The sequence below is a fragment of the Sciurus carolinensis genome, chromosome 3, assembly GCF_902686445.1.
Source record: "Sciurus carolinensis chromosome 3, mSciCar1.2, whole genome shotgun sequence".
Classification (NCBI taxonomy): domain Eukaryota; kingdom Metazoa; phylum Chordata; class Mammalia; order Rodentia; family Sciuridae; genus Sciurus; species Sciurus carolinensis.
This window is the reverse complement of record NC_062215.1, coordinates 62,894,757-62,902,659: the sequence shown is the minus strand read 5'-3', so window position 1 is coordinate 62,902,659 and position 7,903 is coordinate 62,894,757.

Genomic DNA, 7,903 nt, shown 5'->3' with positions numbered 1-7,903 from the left:
AAACACTTAGCCTCATAAATTGCTCACTTATCCTCCCTGTAGTGAGTTTGCTCCAAATGGCTTGGAAAACTATTGCAGCTAATCAAAGGCGGCAGGCCCCTTGCTGGAAGGGGGCCAGGCTGGGCCCAGCAGGAGTCTGAATTGTGCCTGGATTCATTATCTTTATCCAGTCCAACATTTTAGCAGTGGGTTTTTGTTTGATTTCAGAGTAAGATGGTTAGGTCATTATTTGTTAAATTATAGCTTTTAATTAGCAGATCTATCAAAATGAAAAGCCTGAGAGAGGCACACATGCCTTTAAGTTTTTGTTTGGAATTTATAATTATCGCTCTTTGGACAAGATTAGTTGGGGGCGTTAAAGACTTTCTTTAAAGAAAATCTTCAAATGATATGCTGTTCTAAAAGGGAGTGAAGGAATATGCCAATAAACTAGACACGAACCTCTCTAGCCATGCTATCTGTATTATTACTGTACCCAAAGTCCTTGTATTTGCAGAAAAAGAGAGAGACAGGGCAGGGGTAGAGCATGGGCTTAGAATGCATGAAGTCCTGGGTCCCATCTCCAGCACCAAAAATAAAAAGAGGGAGATTAGATATTTTATAATAGTTCCTATACCTTTTTATTTCAGCGCTGAGGATGGGACCCATATATGCTAGGCAAGTGCTCTACCACTGGGCTGTATCTCTAGTCCAGTTTGTGTATACCTTTTGTTCAAGGGGTTCATAAAGGCATTGGGGCACCAAAAGAGGTAGTGACTTGGCCAGCAGGGTGGGGAGTGGAGACTCTGGGTGCAGATGGAATTTTAGCAAGTCACCCATTCATGATTAGTTCCTGATTCCCCTGGAGAGTAGGGAAGATGGGAGGGCCTGGATCAATGTTGGTAGATGTTTCCCCTTGGGGATTTGATCTGTGTCGTTGAAAGGAACAGGACACGGCTGGTAACTGGGTCTCAGCAATCTGTCCAACTGGGCTTCGCCCATGCTCCGCTGGACGCAGAACGTCCTTGTCTCCAGCAGAGGGCGCCCCACCGCCTGATTTAGATGCTCTCGCCTCCATCCCTGTGGAAACCACACCCCCACCATCTGCTAGAGCTTGGTTGCTGTTCTTTCTACCTCTGTTGTTGGTTTTCCTTCTCTGGTAACAGCAAGGAAGCAGATTATAATCTCTGCGCATTTAGGGCCTCAGGCTGTCAGAGGCTGCCAAGGCGGACGCTTCTGTTTTCTTCATCTTTTCACATCCAAGTAGATGCTCCAAGTAGCGCATCGCTGCTCTCTGCAAGGAAGGTAGGGGGAGGCAACTAGAGGCGCTGGGCACCTGAGCCATTTGGCCCCGGACTCCCATTTCTGAATATACTGCTTCCCTTTGTTCTGTGTTCTGCAAGGCTCATCGACAAAGGGTGGGAAACCTCTCCAGAGTGAGCCCTTACACACGGTCCCTTCGGGGACCTCCGCTGGACCGTCCACATCTATTGTCATGGACCACAAATCCTGGGTCCAGGATTGTCTTTTTTCCTGTCACCAGCACTCAGCACATACCTGACACTGACATGCAATCAATACTTAATGAACGAATGTGTACTTTCATGTAAATTGCTAATTTAGTTCATTCTTTTCATGTACTGAGCATATACTTGGTGCCAGACACTGCAGAATCAGAGACAAGAAGTATAATTCCTCTCAAGGAGAAGACGTGTATCTGAGCAACTTAAATTTTTTTTTTTTGGTAGGGGGCTGAACCCAGACGGCTTAACCACTGAGCAACATCCCCAGGGTGCCCCCTCCTCCGCTTTCTTTTAATTTAGAGACAGGGCCTCGCTGAGTTGCTTAGGCTGACTTTGAACTTGGGAAACTCCCGCCTTAGTCTCCTAAACTGCTGGGATTACAGGCATGCGCCATCGCGCCCGCTCTGAGCAACTTCAAGTCTAGCTTCCCTTATTTAGTGGCTAATTAATTTCACATATTGTAGGATTGCTTGCTGGTTGGATTGATAATATCCTTTTGAAATTCAGTCACTTATCTCGGCAATGAACTTAACTCCAAACCTCCCCCAGACTTGTGGGGGAAGGGAGTTCCAATTCAGATGTCCTCTTGTCTTCTGTTACTCTGAAGCCCCAAATTACGCTCTACATCCAACGCTTCTTAGGGAACCAGACTACCTCACAAAGGCCACTTTGGTTGTGCATATGAGAAAACAGCTCATTAATATATAAGACTTTTGTAAAGGATTTGGGGGCTTTTGCTCTTAGGGGGATTTTGTTTGTTTTGATTTTGCAAAATCTGAGTGTAGATCTAATACTCTGCCTTCGCATGGTGCTTTCCTCTCTATGCTTACTAATCACATTTATTCTGCTTATGGGAGTACCAAAAGAGATAAAGCCCTCTTCCTGTGAGGGAGAAGAGCACAGATAAGAAGCCTACAAACAGAAATTGTTTTCTGATGAGTAAATGTCAAATTTTACAGATGAGCTTTGGAACGAGAGGAAGGGTTATCATTATGACCTGAAGCAACTTAGACTCATTTTTAAAGCAGAATAAATGTTTGAGAAATGGTTCTATGTCCAGATTTTGATCTCTGAGAATGGCTAGAGCATGAAATAAGTAAAAGAAAATGCTTTAAGGGCTTTTTACTCTTCGGACAACAAAAAACAAGAATTTAATCTTTAAAATTTCTTGGCATTGAAAATTTCTATAACTAAATGTTTTGTTGCTGTTGTTTTTTAACCATGCAATGGCTCTAGCTCCAGCTGTGTGCACTGGTGTGAATAAAATACTGTCTGTCATTTATTATATTTCACCCCTCCGTAGCCCCCAGCAAGAGTCCCAACCAACACAATTAAAACCACGGCACTGGATGGTTTCACAGGGCAATTCTATAAAACCTTTCAAGAGACTATAATACCAGGGTTACTTAAATTATTATAGTCCACAAAAAAAGGGAATACTTTCAAAATATTTTAAAAATATGAGCACAGAACTGATACCAAACTCAATAAAATCTTCACTAAGGGGTTGGGGTTGTGGCTCAGCGGTAGAATGCCTGCCTAACACATGTGAGGTATTGGTTTGATCCTCAGCACCACATAAAAATAAATAAATAAAATAAAGGTATTGGGTCCACTTATAAAAAACATTTTTTATTGATTTTTTATTTTTTCTAATTAGTTGTACATGACAGTAGAATGCATTTATACATTTTGATAGATCATACATAAATGGAGCATAATTTCTCATTTTTCTGATTGTACAGATTGTAGGATCACATCAATCATGCAGTCATATATGTACATGAGGTAATAATGTCTGTTTCACTCTACTATCCTTCCTACCCCCATATCCCTTCTCCTCCCTTCAATCCCTCTACTTAATACAACGTAACTCTATTCTTCCCTAGCCTACCCCAACTTCACTAAAATATAATATAAATATCTCATTAATTAATCATAATGCAAAAAGTATTAACAAAATATTAATAAACAGAATATAGCATATTCAAATTAATATATCATGACCATGTGTTATTTTTTTCTATGAATTCAAGGATGGTTCATCACACAAAACTTTACTACCATAACCCAGAACTTCCTCTTCTGGTTGTAGTGGACAAAGGATTGTTGTTTTTGTAACATATTAAGAAAATTGTGCACCACGTCAAGTGGGGTTCATCCCTGGAATGCAAGGATGGTTTAACATCTGTAAATCAATAAACATAATCCATCATGTCAATAGACTTAAGGATAAGAATCATATGGTTATTTCAATTGACACAGAAAAAGCATTCGACAAAATACAACACCCCTTCATGCTCAAAACACTGGATAAAATAGAGATAGTAGGAACATACCTGAACATTGTAAAGGCTATTTATGCTAAGCCCATGGCCAACATCATTCTTAATGGAGAAAAACTGAAACCATTCCCTTTAAAAATGGGAACAAGACAGGGATGTCCTCTTTCACCACTTCTATTCAACATTGTCCTCGAAACTCTAGCCAGAACAATTAGACAGACTAAAGAAATTAAAGGGATATGAATAGGAAAAGAGGAACTTAAGCTGTCACTATTTGCTGATGACATGATTCTATATTAAGAGGATCCAAAAAAACTCCTCCAGAAAACTTCTAGACCTCATCAATGAATTCAGCAAAATAGCAGGCTATAAAATCAACACGCATAAATCTAAAGCATTTTTATATGCAAGCGATGAAACAGCTGAAAGGGAAATGTGGAAAATAACTCCATTTGCAGTAGCCTCAAAAAAAATAAAATACTTGGGAATCAATCTAACTAAGAGGTAAAAGATCTCTACAATGAAAACTACAAAACACTGAAGAAAGAAATTGAGGAAGACCTTAGAAGATGGAAAGATCTCCCATGTTCTTGGATAGGCAGAATTAATATTGTCAAAATGACCATACTACCAAAAGTCCTATACAGATTCAATGCAATTCCAATTAAAATCCCAATGGAGTACCTTACAGAAATAGAGCAAGCAATCATGAAATTCATCTGGAAGAATAAGAAACCCAGAATAGCTAAAGTAATCCTTAGCAGGAAGAGTGAAGCAGGGGGTATCGCAATACCAGAACTTCAACTATACTACAAAGCAATAGTAACAAAAACAGCATGGTATTGGTACCAAAATAGACAGGTAGGTCAATGGTACAGAATAGAGGACATGGACACAAACCCAAATAAATACAATTTTCTCATACTAGACAAAGGTGCCAAAAATATGCAATGGAGAAAAGATAGCCTCTTCAACAAATGGTGCTGGGAAAACTGGAAATCCATATGCAGCAGAATGAAACTAAACCCCTATCTCTCACCCTGCACAAAACTCAACTCAAAATGGTTCAAGGACCTCAGAATCAGACCAGAGACCCTGCATCTTATAGAAGAAAAAGTAGGTCCAAATAGGTCCAAATCTTCAACATGTTGGCTTAGGATCAGACTTCCTTAACAGGACTCCCATAGCACAAGAAATAAAAGCAAGAATCAATAACTGGGATAGATTCAAACTGAAAAGCTTTCTCTCAGCAAAGGAAACTATCAGCAATGTGAAGAGAGACCCTACAGAGTGGGAGAAAATCTTTGCCACTCATTCTTCAGATAAAGCACTAATTTCCAGAATCTATAAAGAACTCGAAAAACTCTACACCAAGAATACAAATAATCCAATCAACAATTGGGCTAAGGATATGAACAGACAGTTCACAGAAGATCTACAAGCAATCAACAAACATAGGAAAAAATGTTCACCATCTTTAGTAATAAGAGAAATGCAAATCAAAACTACACTAAGATTCCATCTCACCCCAATTAGAATGGTGATTATCAAGAATGCAAGCAACAATAGGTGTTGGCGAGGATGTGGAGAAAAAGGTACACTCATACATTGCTGGTGGGGCTGCAAATTAGTGCAACCAGTCTGGAAAGCAGTGTGGAGATTCCTCAGAAAACTTGGAATGGAACTACCATTTGACCCAGCTATCCCACTCCTCAGCCTATACCCAAAGGACTTAAAATCAGCATACTACAGAGATACAGCCACATCAATGTTCATAGCTGCTCAGTTCACAATAGCCAGATTGTGGAACCAACCTAGATGCCCTTCAATTGATAAATGGATAAAGAAACTGTGGTTTTATTTATATATATATATATATATATATATATATATATATATTTATATATATATATACACACACAATGGAATATTACTCAGCTATAAAGAATAATAAAATTATGGCATTTGCAGGCAAATGGATGAAATTGGAGAATATCATGTTAAGTGAGATAAGCTGATCTCAAAAAACCAAAGGACAAAAGATCTTGCTGATAAGCGGATGATGACACATAATGGGGGGTGGGAGGGGGGCAAGAATGGAGGAAGGAGGGACTGTATAGAAGGAAAAGAGGGGTGGGAGGGGTGGGGGGAAGGAAAAAAATAACAGAATGAGTCAAACACCATTACCCTATGTAGATGTATGATTACACAAATGGTATGCCTTTACTTAATGTACAAATAGGAACAAGATCTGTCCCATTTGTTTGCAATAAAAATAAATTTAAAAAAAGGAAAACAAAAACTGAAAACAAAAAACAAACAAAAAAATGAATTGTTGTTTTTGTTTTTGCTTTTATTTTTTTCCCAGTGCTGGGGAACAAACCCAGGGTCTTTCGCATGGTAGGCAAGTACTCTAATACTGAGCTATACCTCCAGCCCAAATACATAAATTTAGAACAATCCTTTCTATGAAGGAAAAATTAAAATACAATAGAAACTTTTTTCTTTTCTTTTTTTTTTTTTTAACTGGGGATTGAACCCCAGGGTGCTTAATTATTTGTGAGATTTGTGAGGCCCTGGGTTCTATCTCTAGCATTATGAAAAACAACCAAAATAACAAAACAGTTAATAGAAACAGAAGGACTCCAGTTAACGGGACGAGGGCATAATGACTCTCAAACAAGTATGCTTGCTATGTCCAAAGCAATAAAATTCAAGTTTGAAAATGTCCAGGGAACTAAAAACTACAGATTAGATTAAGATTAGAAAAAGAACCAAAGAGAACTCCTAGAACTGAAAAATTACAATAACTAAAATTAAAAACCAACTGGGCTTAGTCAACAGCAGACACAATAGACTAAAAATAAGTGAATTAGAAGACAAGTCAAAAGACAACTCCCAGAATGAACCATAGAGAAACAAAAGAGTGAAAAATACAGCAGAGACCATAAGTGACATAAGATACATGGTTGAAAAGGTTAACATGGATTTAACTGGAAGATTTAAAGGAAGAGAGCAGGGCAATAGCAATACTTGAAAAGGTAAGTAGCTGAGTAGTTCATAACATGTTCTGGAACAAACAAATGATATCAATCTACAGAATAAAGAAGCCAGATAAATTCCAAACAAGATTTTTAAAAAAAAATGGAAGTCTGTGCCTAGACACATTATATAATATTGTATTAGATAAACTGAAGATAAAGAAAAATTTAAAACAGAGGGAAAAAATTACACTCAAAGAAACTGACAGCTGACTTTTTAATAGTATCAATAGAAGCCAGAAAAGAATGGTATGCTATGTTCAATGTGCTGTAAGAAAACAACTACCAACTTACATTTCTATAGGTTGAGGGTGCATGTGAGAGCTATGGGTTTGATTCCCAGCACTGCAAAAAGAGAGGGAACTGGGTACAGTGGCAGGAGGATTGCAGGTTTGAGGCCAGCCTGAGCCATTGAGAGACCCTGTCTCAAAATAAAATTCAAAAAAGGGATGGGCATGTAGCTCAATGGTAGAGCAGCCCTGGATTCAATCCTCAGTATCAAAAAAAAAAAATCAAAATTTGGACATTAACCAAGAGTTAAGGAGCACAGTTCTGTTTTTCACATATCAACTTTACTAATCCTCACAACATTCTGATGAAAAAGGTTCTTCTAACATTCTCAATTTCCAGATGAGGAAACTGAGACTCTGAGAAAGTAGATAACTAGTCCAAAATCACAAGGGTAGTAATGATCAGAACCACGATCCAAACTCAGGGTTTATATTCCTGACCACCATGATTCACTGCCTTCACAGTTTCAGATATTATAGTTACATATTGGGAAAAAACAAAGAACAGATGAAAATCCTATTACAAAATAATAATAAATGCATTAAAGTAGTAGAGTACAAATTAACACATAATAATCGGTAGGCTTCATAACCAAACAGTACCCAGTTTCTGCATATAATGGAAGGAAAGTAACAACATTAATAATTTTTTTAAACGCCCTTGAATACATTTAACAGGAAAATTGTGAAATTTATGGGAAGAAGACTTGAAGAATGGAAGGACATGTTTCTGAAGACAATGATTTAATATCATCAAGACAATCTCCCTCACTTTATTGGTACAT